The sequence below is a fragment of the Nelumbo lutea genome, chromosome 3 (genome assembly GCF_056320005.1).
Source record: "Nelumbo lutea isolate HS-2025 chromosome 3, American lotus-T2T, whole genome shotgun sequence".
NCBI lineage: Eukaryota > Viridiplantae > Streptophyta > Magnoliopsida > Proteales > Nelumbonaceae > Nelumbo > Nelumbo lutea.
Window position 1 is genome coordinate 114,742,757 of NC_142686.1, and position 14,259 is coordinate 114,757,015.

General features: G+C 39.2%; 1 long non-coding RNA gene across 1 annotated transcript; it reads right to left on the bottom strand.

Moving 5' to 3' along the window:
* Positions 1 to 10,319: 10,319 nt before the first annotated feature.
* Positions 10,320 to 11,811, bottom strand: LOC148867795 (uncharacterized). Its single transcript, XR_016110937.1, has 3 exons — positions 11,641 to 11,811; positions 11,403 to 11,465; positions 10,320 to 11,300 (listed from the first exon to the last, which is right to left on the bottom strand). It is a non-coding gene; the product is annotated as an uncharacterized LOC148867795 (long non-coding RNA).
* Positions 11,812 to 14,259: the final 2,448 nt, after the last annotated feature.

A 14,259-nucleotide genomic window follows, 5' to 3' on the forward strand; every position in this document is an offset into this window, starting at 1 on the left:
GTTGGTTTATTTTTTAAATATTTCTTATGCCGAGTCCGGATCACCCACTATCAGGTTCGCGTTCTATGGCACGCGTGATTCACGCCACCAAAGCAACCACGTCCGCAATTTGAATTTGGGCTTTAATTAACGAGCCCAGAATTTTGCTATTCACTATTCACCGATGGTAAATAGAGAATCTTCTCCTTCACTATTCACTATTCACTATTTATCTCAAACGCATCTATCATAGATCAATTAGAATTTTGCTATTCACTATTCACTATTCACCGATGGTAAATAGAGAATCTTCTCCTTCACTATTCACTATTCACTATTTATCTCAAACGCATCTATCATAGATCAATTAGAATTTTGCTGCCTCTTAAACATTTTATATATGCCGATAATGCATCCAAATTTACAGTCCTATGCAGTAAAGTATGACCATGAAGAATAAAGCATAAAGCAAAAGACAGCAAGAGAGAAAGGATGGACAAGAAATATGGCTTTCTCGCAGTCGGAGAAGATCAACTACTCCGGAGATCGACAAAACCCCGAGACTAAGGACTTAGTCACAACCCGCTTGTATCTAAAACCCTCTCATACCTCCGAAGCTCTTCGCAAAGATGACGTTCTTCGGTGCATCCGCCATTTCCGGCAACGCTTTACAAGCTCTCCGGGAAGGATGGATGATTTCCTCCAGGTGGAGAGATGGTTAGAGGACACTTTCGCTGCTCCCTGGTAGTAAGCCCGTGCACTCGCAGCTGGTGGCTTCCGCATTCACGACTGCCGGTGCTGCTGAGCATGGGTTCGGTAGAGGAGAATCTAAAAAAATGGGAGGGAGTGAGAAATGAGGTTCGAAACGAGGAAGAGAATCTGTAAACTCAGGTTCATTGTCGTTTTGTGTCCGGTTTGACCGGAAATCTCCAGGTAATGGCCAAAGTCCCCGTTAACATTTGAGTCTCCCAGTCCATCAACGTGTCCTTCTCTGGTTGGTGGGTTTACGCATCCCGTGAATAGACTGACTCCCCAGTATCAAGGTATAGGATTGGAACGTGTTTTATTGGCAGAAGATCAGGCAATTTCTTATTTCTGTGATCGGATGGGCCCTAATTGATGGATACGGACCCAGTGAGACCTCTTGTGTTATGCCCCATAAACAAAAATACCGAGCTGAATCCAACTTGGGTCAAACCAAGTTCATTAGGGCATTAAGCAGCATGGTGTAGCCGTGTAAGGACACAGCACTGTCAAGGATTTGTATTAATGGTTGGAAGTGAACTTTGCAGACAACCAAATGTGTACACACTCGAGAGACTGGTGTATTTGTGTGTGTACGTTCCCTTTTTCATCTTGGTATGAACTTTATGCTGTGTTTGGTTTGTATGTATTTCCCTACCTTTTTTCTTTCAAACCGAATACAGCATTAATTCAAATCTGTGCTTTAATACCTTGACTAGCAAGTGTAGCCCACTTGCATGAAAAGATCAAAAGAAAGAGAATATGGGATAGGTTAATGTACGAGTAGGACACACCTAGCAAATGAGCCCGAATCCAAATCCAAAATCAACATATCGCTCAGTTCTCACCCAACTCAACTGCCCCACACACAGACACAACCCAAGCCCGTTTGAAGCGTCTATGCTTATAAGCCCAAAACCTAGCTCAATCTTTCACTACTGTTGGCCTGGCCAGCTGAACTCCAATAGTTATTACAACAGACACGGGAGGGATATTGATCAGGGTCTCACAGCCAAACCCAATGGAGATCGTTATTAGTTGAATCCAATGTTTTAAAAATTGAGTTAGAGGTTGATGGAGCGCAATCTGGCTGGTCTTAGCTGTCCACTGTCTTGCTTCCGAACGGGGTAGCAGGGATCCTAAAACGGAAGAGATGGGAAAGCTCCGGGGGGAACCCGGTGTAGAGGCTCCGAAGCTCAAGTTAGAATCCTTCAAAAGCAAGGTAATACCAGATAGCGCAAAGTTTGCATACCTCCGTTGTCGGGGGGCAGGGGGCTCTTATAGTCACTTTGTGTACTCGTCCCGAGGCCCTTGTCAGATTGGGTATGATTACCCTTGCGCTTGTCAACTCGGCCGTCCTCCCTTCTGCTGAGACAGAACCGTCACTGCCTAACCGTCTAACTGGAGATGGCGGCATCAGTGGCGGTGGCAGGTGGCCGTTTAGAGTGCTGCTGCCAAACGTCAGATCCCAAGTCAGTCAGACGTGGCACCCTCGGACACGGACTTCCCTGGTGTCAGGCATGGTACGACTTGTTTGGCTTTGGTGCCCAGAAGATGATGCGAAGTGCTGAGCGAGGCGGTCTTGAGCTCGGAGGTATCCCGAGCTTACAAGGTAGTTCGGCGAAGTCTGTCCCGAGCTGTTACAAGGTGGGTCAGTTCGGTGAAGTGTATCCCGAGCTGTTACAAGGTAGTTCGGCGAAGTCTATCCCGAGCTGTTACAAGGTGGCAGTTCGGCGAAGTCTATCCCGAGCTGTTACAAGGTGGGTCAGTTCGGCGAAGTGTATCCCGAGCTGTTACAAGGTAGGTTAGTTTGGCGAAGTCTGTCCCGAGCTGTTACAAGGGGGGTTAGTTCGACGAAGTGTGTCCCCTTGTTCCCGCCTAGGCTTGGCCCCTTTTGCCGAGCTGTCGTTTCTGCCACGTGTCTCATAATAAAGAGGTCGGGCCAAATCTTCCTTCATCAGAAGTTGATTCACTTTTACCTCCCGGTTGTGGGTTACTGGTTCGACCATTTTGGTTGAATGAATCAGATTGTATTACATCAGTACGTCGCAGCCATGCATTGAGAATATCTATCACACTTGCCATGCATTGAGAATATCTATCACACTTGAATTTGGTGTGAGGCACATCATTCTATATATAAGGAGCAAATCCGAATTTGAATGACAAAAGGAGATGTTCCCAACAAATGTGGAGCTGCAGTGGCATGTGGGGACGGTGCTGAGAGCATCTTGTTCGTAGCAGATCCCTGTTCATCAATAATCCATTGCAAGTAAAGGTGGGATGTATTTCTAATAAAAACTGTCCCAATGCATTTACAACATGATCTTTGTCCAGTATCTCAGCATAGTGTTCTGATCTCTTACCCCCAAGAACCCCACCCACACCTATCACACTTTAAGAAAATTTCTTGTATTTGCATGTTACCATCCATGGGAAGATGTTCTCGTTATACAGCCCTAGTGTACTGTGGGTAGGAGATCCAGCCAACCTCGCAGCACCTGTACCTGCACATCTGGAACATCTCTATACTTGTAAATTGTCATTCATGGATAGATGTTCCCAGTGCATAGCTACAACATGCTGTGAGGGACTGAGGGTTCAAAATGTGGATACACCCAGATATGGTTTGTTTAAGAGGTGTTGGCCAATCACCAATTTGTGTGGTTTTATTTCTGAAAATAAAAAAGCTTCATGGTAGGAAGAAATATTGTTTTCAATTACCATTTCCCTCAATTGTATTCATTGGTACTCGGATATCGTAAAAGTAAAAACTCTGAGAGCATGGCATCCAACTGCATATCAGGAATATCTTTTGTACATGTAAAATTCATATATAGATGTTCCTGATGAGGGCGGATTTGGTCCTCCAATGATATTGTGACACATGGCACCTCAGAACAATTAGGTGACACCCAGAACCACTTAGGCATCAACTTGCCTTATCCAAGTTGATGGTGTCCCACCTGGCGGCCTAGCCCAAGCGCGAACTGGCGGTCTGGCACAGGCGTCGAGTTGGCGGCTTGGTGACCTGGCACAGGCGCCGACATGGCGACATGCGAGACATGCTTGCCAACAAATTCGGCATGCATATCATAACACTTCTACGATCCTTGGAAGTTGGTCCACGTGCCGAACGTTCCATAGGGTGGTCAACGGGCATGGCGGTTGCCTTAGGGAATCTTAGACCACTTAGACGACTTCTCAAAAATCTCGGATGTGATGTGTGAAGCCCACGCCAAACAATGCCTATATAAAGGCACCAATCCCAATGGCATAGGGGGGCAAGTCTCTAAAGAACTACGAACCTCAACAATCAATCTAGGTTGCCACCAAGCAGTTCGGCCCTCTGGTCAGCTCGGCACCTAATAGGCAGTTTGGCACTCTGGTCAGATCATCACCTAACTTGCCTAGCTCGACCCAATTAACTCGGCACCTAATCTACCCCCAACTCGGCCTGGTCAGTTCGGCATCCAAGTCCTCATCCAACAAAAGTTCACATTGGCATTTGAGTCATCGACTACTTGGAAGTAAACCAAATGACGAGGTACTTTGCACAAAAAATTGATACATCACCAAAAATTGATTCATCAGTTCCCAATGTACAATTGGATACCTCTACCTTCAGACTGTATCCAGATTGTGTGAACATGCATTATTGAAGAGAACATTCTGTACGCACTCTTGAAATCATGGGATTCAGCAATATATTGAAAACATCTCTCTATGAATTTAGCATACATGTAAGTATTTAATTCCAATATACGGCCCAAATGCTATGTGAGTAGAGTTTTTGTTTAGAGGAAATCCATGCTCTATACAATATGTACCTACAAAATCACACCAATACCATGCTGGTGGGACTGCAGAAAGAAATTGACTAGTCCTGAAGAACTTTGGCCTTGCGGGAATTAATTTGGCTTGTCATGTGGCTCAGCCCGTTCAACTTAATTATGGTTAGTGGAGGTTGTTTATTTAAAAAGAGCAGTCAGTTCAAACCAGTGTTTTCAAAGCCAGACCGGATCAGATGATCGGACCAGAAAAACTGGTGGGAACTGTCATTTGACTAGTTTTGTTTTATCCTAAAATTGTTTTTTGGTTAAGAACCGTTGGTTTGGTCAGAGAATCGTTGATCTATGTGATTGAACCATTGAATTATCAACCCTGATAACAGCTTTTTACTGTTTTTTGTTTTTATATTTTTTATAATTTTTTTTTATTTTTTGTCAGAATGGGCTACCTGTTCGAACTGAATAATCGGGACCACTCGACCTGAATACCTATCCCAGAACGGTTTCATGTTCAGTCCAATTTTAAAAACCTTGGTTCAACTTTGTCTCAACTCTTAACAGATTTTATAAAATTTCTTTTTAACTACTTTCCCTTAACTCTATGTTTCTCATACCCTATCACACCAAATACAGAAGTTGACTATACTCCTGGCTTAATCGACAGGAGGGATCTTCTTTCTTTTCGTTCTTCATGCAGCTGCTGCAGTGTTAATCCGTGGAGTCCAGGAAGTGGAATAAAGGCTGGTTGGGAGGCAACACAAATAAGACAGAGGCTCAAAGTATGTACATCACTGAGCTCATAAGTCAAACCAACATATATGAAAAGGGTTCATGTTAGCAAAAGATAGGAAATGATTTATGAAAAGATGGGTTAATGTATGTGCGTGACACCTCATAAAAGTGTTTGAAAGCCTGAAGAGACATGATGGAGCACTTGAATTCAACAACGCTTCTGTTCTGTCTGTCATTCTCCTCAAGTTCCAAACAAACCCCCCCCCCCCTCCTCCCAAACACGGTCTAATAGTTTAATAGCCTCCAAATACTGTGTTGTGTCATGTGTGTGGAAAAGAGACAAGTTTTTAGTGGCTTTTAAAAGAAAAAGAAGAGAAGGCTTAAAGATGGGCATTAATGTCAACTGCAACATGAAAGGTTTGTAGCTTTTGCAATGCCCACTTGTGAACATCATCATTTGGGTGTCATTTTGGACTAACCAAAACATGGAAGCAGCTGCACAGTAAATCCACTGGGATAAGTAGACTCTCTTCTACCTCACAAATTTGAAATTACAACCGCTTTCTACTCTACGATTATCCTCCCCCTCCTGTAACCGTTCCTATCTATGAATTTGGCATTGATTCACAGTCAGGATTCATCCCACCTGTATTGTATAACAGGGTTAACATTTGTTGAGATAGACTCAACAATAAAAACCCCTTTCTTCTTTTAGGGTCAGTTGTTGGTCACAATAAAAATTAGGGAAGTTGTTTAAAACTCGTCATGAATTCTTAGCATTTCTCTTAAACTCATCACAACTTTTCAAAATATCTAAAACTCACCATGTCACTAACTTGACATTAAACAGACTAATGGGTGTTAATATATTACCATTTTAAACTTCATAGAAAAATATAAAATATATACAAAATAAATTAACGGGTGTTAATATATTACCATTTTGAAATTTAGACATGAAAAAAAGGAAAAAGTTCAAAAAATAAGTTCATATATAAAATACATAAAAACATAGAAATTGTAAACAAAATTAAAAAATTATTTTCAAATTATAGAAACTATAGAAATTGAAAAACAAAATAAAAATTATAGAAAAATGCAGAAATTACAAATAAATAACAAAAAATACAGAAAAATTTATACATTGTAAAAAATAGAAACTGTAAAAAAAAACAGAAATTATAACAAAACACTAAAATGCAAAAAAAAAAAAACAAGAAAGTTGAAAACTGAAAAAGACCATTTTTCCTCTAACTCGCCATTCAAGGGTAATTTGGTCATGAAAATTGTTATTTACACTGACGTGGACACCTCTGTTAAGAAGCATTAACGGTGCACTAATGGAAAGTGGATTTTGGAAAATAAAAACTTAATGACATGGTAAGTTTTAGACATTTTGAAAAGTTGTGGTGAGTTTAAGGGAAAAGTTGAAAACTCATGGTGAGTTTTAAACAATTTCCCTAAAAATAAAGGTTCAAAGCATGGTTTAACTAGATTGGACTGGATGGTTGGACCAATTGACCCGGGAATCGGTTAGGTAACTGGTTCCATTTCACCCTAGATAAAAACCGCTTTTTAGCCAAAAACTGTTGATTTCGTCAGTAACTCGTTGACTCGGGTAATCAAATTGTTGACTTAGACAATGGTTTTTAGCTGTTTTTATTTGTATTTTTATTATTTTTATTTTTTTAAGTCAAAATAGGCCATTCATTCAAACCAGACAATCAGACTGTTCAATCTGAGAATTGGTCCCCATAACGGTTTTGTGTCCGTTTCAGTTTTAAAAACCTTGGTTCAAAGTATGGGTATTATGTATTATTTTCATATGCTCAAAAATGGATATATATTGAGATATGCTTTAGATATGCATAAATATGGTGGAAGGATATGAATATATTTGGACACATAAGAGAAACTTTCATAAATATTACAAATGCATCAATAACACTAAATCTAAGATTAAAATAATTATAAATAAAGAAATAATGAATGTATACTTAATGATTTATATGAAGAAAAAAAACACATTACAATCAACAATCACGAGTCTTGGATATATAAAAATCATACGCACGAAGTTTCTAACATAATTATTTTATAATTTTTATTTATATAAATTATCCAAAACTAAAAATACATAAATTTTGGTAAATTGTTGTGGGATCAATAGGGTTCATAAATTATTGATGGAAATCATTTAAAAGGGACAAAGTATTCTAATAGAGGCCTAAATTAAATATTAGAATGGTAGTCACAACTTATCTTCTTCTTCCTCCTCTTCGTTTCAACAACTATTTCTTTATACGAATGTATAAGCTATTTTTGGCTTTTTGTAAATTGGGGTCTCTTCAACATGCTTAAGAGATGAAAATAGGAGACACTGAAGTGACGGAAGGCTGTTGTAGATGACAAATATGACGATTGGTGAAAAATAAAGATTCCACAAACACAAATATGGTATTGCATTGTGATGAAGGGTGATTTGATTCGACCTAGCAAGAAGGGGACACGTGGGCGCAATCTGATCAAGGGATGATAGTTCAGTCTGGCAAGCCTAGTTCATAACATTTGGAGCTCGGGTATTCAACCACCTCGGCCCAAAACCCACCTCAGTGTAGAGGCACCTTGGCATCCAATCCAATTCGAGACTAAAGAAATGATGTACCAGATCAGAGCTAATGACCTGAATCGCCACGTAACCGACTCTAGAAGTCTCTCCAACAGATCCCAAGTTACTCGAAATCACAATGAGCTAACAGATCCAGACTTTTCCGAGATCACAATGAGAACTTGTCTCGGCTCCGCCAGAGTTGGAGATGAAACGATAAGCCTTATCTACATACCGCTCCTCCAAAAGTGGAACGAACCTTATCTCCACACCCCGGAGATCCCGAAGCTCTTTCGTGAGACTCACGATTACTCCAGTATATAAAGACAGAAATCTCAAGGCAAAGGTACGCGTGATTACTCTACTCTCTAGCACTCAAGCTCTCAAGCATTCAGCTCGCATTTACAGTATACTTACTGACTTAAGCATCGGAACGACCTCACCGGGTTAGTTAATCCGAGTTCTTTGATAGATTGTTTTGCAGACCGATCCAGCTCGCCGTCTAACTGGAGTCTGGATCGCCCCCTAGCTAGGAATAGTCAGATCACATGCCATCACATTGTATATACGTATCGATTTGTATCAACCAATACAGATGCAATAAATACATTACCATAAAATACTGCATGAGTAGAATGTCCACGAGGTTCATTCCACCCGTGCTTTGTTTGGATGCAAACAGGATTTCCTACTCACTATCTACCCATCGCGAAGTGCAATCACACATCTCTATTATAAATTGAAAAATGGGTGAGTGCAATTCACGACGAATAGAGAATGAATAGGAAAAGTGAATAGTAAATATGGATTCGTTTGGATGGTCTTTGGACTTCGAAATCGATACTATACAACACCTTTCAACACCATATCACGTTGATATTCTAAACCTTGATAAGAACAACTGCATTAAACCCTTTTGCAATATATAGATTGGCCCAAGTAATTAGCAAAGTTTTGTACTTGGACAGCATATATATTTTAGTCACGGGGATATTAAAATATGAGTTTATATAGCCTTAATCAAACTCATATATAGACATAAATTAACTAGTGATATCAAAATGATTTGTGACATAAATATTTGTTTAAGATATATATATATATATATATATATATATATATATATATATAATGGATTCAAGAGTTGTAAAGTACTTATATTTGTTGAAACTAAATTTAATTAGATTAAAGGATGGTCACAAAGTGTACAAAAACAAAATCCGTGGTGTTAGGCTACATTATTATTCATTCCATAATAATAATAATAATAATAATAATAATAATAATAATAATAATAATAATAATTGCATGGAGGAGGGTTTGGCTCAAATGCTTTGGTGTGTCCCAACAATTCTCTCTCTTCTCTCTTTCATACAATGCAAACAGATACAACAGCATTAACATTTTGACCTATTTAGTATTTAGTAGGGTTTCATGAACCAGGATGCTTTGTGGCTAGCTTATATATTTGATTATATAAAGAAAACCTTTTCTTTTCATTAATTCTACAAGAAATTAAAAGGGGCTTCATTCTGAGCATTGCACCATTACAGAAACGCCCTCGCTGCGCTCACTGGCCTCGATCTATCAATTTCCAAACACATGCTTAATCATCTGCCCATACCCCAGAATTGATGCTGACTATCTCTGCTCCAAAGCTTTAAGTTGATATCGTACCTTGAATGGAATCCAATCTAATATTAGCAATCTTGCCAAATTTGCTAATTAATTCATCTGAAAACTTTAATTAATGTTTAGCTAATAATAAATCTTGCCAAGTTATAGCTAGCTAGTTCATTCATGATTCATCTTATGACTTGACATCGTTAAATTAGTTGTAATCAAGTTACGATGTACCTGAAAAGGAGAAACGCACAACGGTGCATGATTGTGTCTTGTTAACAATTCTCTCACTACCACCCGTCCACCCTCCACCCACCAGAAACAAAGAGAAGAGCAAGAATTTGTCACCTTTTGAACAAATCTAGGCACATGGGTTGTTTTTTCACTTTTCATAATACAAACTCCCATCATCTTAACAAGTCGATACCAGAGCCCAGAGCCCAGAGATGAGAGAAACCTCTGCCTGCCAATTGCTTTGCTTGATTACCATCTTCGTCCTGTAAAATTTAATATTGGATTGATTCCAATTAATATTTTTGCTCGAGTTTCCTGATGATGACCTTACTGTTTACTTTGTTTAGTACTCAATCCCATAATTGTTCAGTCCCAACTAACTTGCATTGCAAGAGAAACGAACGACAAGGAAGAAAAAAAAAAAAAGGACTCAAGGACTGCAGAAGATTAAAGTTCAATATTAAGAGTAGCTGTGTCTCTCAGTCTCAGCAACATAGAGGCTTTTCTTTACAACTACAGCTACTTACAGAAAATCTGAATAGCACTAATAAATATATGACAAGTTCCCAAATCCCAAGTAGTAGAACAAGAAAAAAAAAGAAATACAATTAATAACAGAAGGAAAAACATGTATTTCTGAGAGAGAGAGAGAGAGATTCAATAATACAGTGGATATATTGTAATTGTACATAGGAGCAGTCACGAGGAGACTCTTCATAGATCTGTGAGAATATTTATTCTCTATTCACTCATCAGCCAACAAATAAAACAACGAAAACGAGGCCTGCAACAGCATATTTCTGTACATACAAAAACAAGGAAAATCCATGACAAGATAAGTAAATCAATGGCTTCCTAATTAACGCTTGGGTACTCTATGGAGTGCTTCTTCAGTGATCACTTTCGCCATTTTTCTTTTGTTTTCCTCACACGTATATCCCATGATCCACTCGTGGACAGATGCTCAGGTCGAATAAAGCCCTCATTTGATTCTTGAGAATTAATCTTCGAACAGCTTGTGTGATGAGAGGAAATGTATATAAAGAATTCAATGGTGGAATGGGGGCAGTGGGTTTGATTCAAATAGCTCAGCTCAGGAGGGATAGACAGAGAAAAAGAATGTGAGTTGGGTGGAAACAGGGAAACAACAGAGATCAAACTCCCTATCCATGGTATTGGATAGAGAATTAATCACAAACTGAAAAACAAAGAAAGCAAGGGTGACATGGGGTCTTACAAGGCCAAGAAAAGGTCTTACAAGGTCAAGAAGACTAGAAAAATGGGAATAAAGGTTGGTGGTTGGATAAAAAAAAAAAAAAAAAAACACAACAAAAAAGATTAGAGGGGTGAGGAAGGTGTAGTGTAAAAGCTCAGGTAGGATAGCACCTAATCAAGGTGAACACTCCATTTTTATCGACAAACTTCCATTGTCAAGACAAAACCCCATTAGGATCTCTTCATCATCTTGTGAAGCTTTTGTTCCTGAAGATTCAGGTTGGACTGGAGAATCTGATTCCTGAAGCTTTGAACATGGAGATGATGGTGCAGAACCCATATAAGGCACTGCTGGCTTCAGAGCGCCAAGTGACCTACAAGGAATATTAGAATGATGACAGCAAATTAATTGAAGAAGCAAGGTTTGAGCTGAAGTTTTAGTATTAGAAGAAGCAAAATCTGTTTCTCCTAGCTACCAATTGAACATGGGGAAAGTCTGCTTTGATCCTGAGCTTGTCATGCTGAGATATGAACACCAGCTGCAAGACTGAAGAAAATTAATATATGTAAAGAATGTCAAAGGAGATATCACAGAGAGAGAATCAATTATTTCTGCATTTAAGCTGAGCTCTATCTATCTGCATGTAGATAAGTAAACGGAAACAGAAGAAAATATTATTCTAACCCATTAAACAAAAACAACATAAAACAGACCTATTGCGGCAGGATCAACTTGGGCCTTCTTAAGCTGTGCTCTTACCGCGTACAAACTTCTCCCTTGCTTTCTTGTCTGAAATCCTCTCTCTGCCTCGAAAGAAAGAAAAGAGAAAACTCATACGCGGAGAGAGAGAGAGAGAGAGAGAGAGAGAAGTGGGAAGTGAGAAGATGGTGAGGAGATGGTTGGGCTTTAAGAAGGGAAGGTTGGGGACAGCCAGTGGGCTGCCCAAGTGGACCTGACAGCGACAGGTCCAAGCCCAGAAAGAATGTAAACCGGCCTTCTGACGTCAGAACGCTCACTCACTTGAGGCGCTTGCCCGCCGATACTGACCGTGCTGCGCCAGTCGGCAAACTGAGAATACGGCAAGAGAATAAGGGTTCATAAATAAGCCAAATTGTGTTTGGCCTTTTTTCCTCATCTCATCATTTCATTTCTTAAGGAATATTTCTCTCTCTCTCTCTTGAATTAAATAATTTATTGCTTTATATTTTAGTGGATGGGGTTTTTTTAATAAAATATTTTGCAAAGTATAGTAATTTCTTTGATGGCCACTTACAGTTACAGTAATTATTAATTAACTAGTCATGTTATTTTAGCCATTAAGGAGTTCTTAAACTAACCTAATCACAAAAAGAAAACTTCAGCCACCGCAAGACTTTAGGGTCCTCTGGTTGAATAGCATATTAATTGGTTAATTAGGTCTGTTAAAATATTAATCATTAATCAAAGTACGAAAAATAGTATGGTAATTAATTCATATATACTGGATACTAGTTCAGTGGTACATGGGAAAGAAGAAAATAATTAAATAAATGGATGCCAATACAAGACAAGGACAGGTGCTCATTAAAAAACATTAATGATAAGAGGGTTAAATAAATAATATCCCAAAATTTTAGATCCTTTGTTTCTCTCTCCTCTTGAACCAACTACATTAAATAACTATTTATCTTCTAAAAGATTACTAAAAAAATCAAATCACTATAATATGATGCCCAAATATGACAAAACATTATAATTAATTAGCATGGAGGATATTTTAGATTTGAAAATAAAAATTGTATAAATTAATTTAAAAATAATAATAATAATAATAATAATAATAATAATAATAATAATAGTTAAGAGGGAGGGGAACATAGAGAATGGAAGCGTGTAGGCACGCGGGAGGGTTACGATCACACAGTCTTCCAGGATACGGTCAAAGGGAGAGTCCTTGGCCTCTGTGTTTCTACATTTAATTAACATTTTGTATTTAATTAATATAAAACAATTCATAACGGGCAGCTGCGGGCACATTGACCTCTTCTTGTTCATGCTGCCCCCATTGTCCTAACTGACCTAACCCCATCTGCAATATTCCCTTATATCTTATAACTTGTCGCTGTTAGGCCCCACCCCCCTCCTTCCTCTCATTGACGTATGGTCATGCACTTTTGTTAAACCATTTCATTCTCTCTCTCTCTCCCCCTCAAACCCTAAGGCTGTGTTTGGCTAATACGGCAATAATTTGGGTATAACTGGACCCTAGTTAGGAACTGAATGGCATTATTAGAGAATGATCAGTGATCATCCCTTCATACCAGTCACCACCCCCATCACCCACACTAAATACAGAGACCATCTATCTGGAGACTGGAATCTGGGTTTCTCTCTTGTCTTTGCCTCTTAGATGAGTTAGTTAGTGTAGGTTAAGACTGTTGCGTGACGTTGACCATTATTTAATTCTAAACTGTAAAAGAGAGAGAGAATGAATGAATGAATCAGGGAGAGAGAGAGAGAGAGAGAGAGAGAGAGAGAGAGAGAGAGGGGGGGGGAGGGGGGCTTGGGCATTGGCTTGAATGCTAGCTTCCCTTATTGAGGGTTAAACTTGCTCACTGATTAGCAAAAAGGAAAGAGAAGAAAAGGAAACAAAAGAAGAAAGAAAAGAAGAGGTTTAAGCTAAGCGTATGAAAGCAAAAATCACACACGTATCCATTGGTGTACGAGGTGTGGACTTGAAGGAAAAAAATGATTAAATATGGCAATAATGGAAAGCTGATCATGAAGAAAAAGAAGATAAACAGAAGGACCGAGGATCGAAACAGAGAAGGAAAAAAAGAAAAGCTGCAAAGATTCTTGGAAAAAATAGAGGGAGAGGGAGAGATGATGATGAAGCGAAAGTGGTCCTCTCACCTCGTGTTTAGTTTGTCGTGGTGACAGTTTCCCAACTCTCGCAATCTTTCAATTCTCCTTCTATCTTCTCTCTCCCACACCGCCCTCCCAGGCCAAAAGATTCTGCCTTCTCTCGTCTTCTAATAGTTTCAGGGTAAGCGGTAAATTTCTGGCTTCACCATCTCGAAATCTTCTTCTCCAACTTTTTTAACCATTTTGGGGACTAATACTAATTCACACCTCGACCCATGACGTGACTGCTAGCTATTTCCTCGTCTTTGTCCTTCAACACCCGCAACCCTTCTAGCTCATGAATATATCTAAACTTCTAATAAGTGATAAACCCTCCACTCTCTCTCTCCCTCTCCCTCTCCTTCATAGACTCCATACCCATCGATGCAGACTTGACGTCCTAGCTATTTAGGAGCTTCTCTTCTATCTAAGCTCTCTCTACTCTCTAC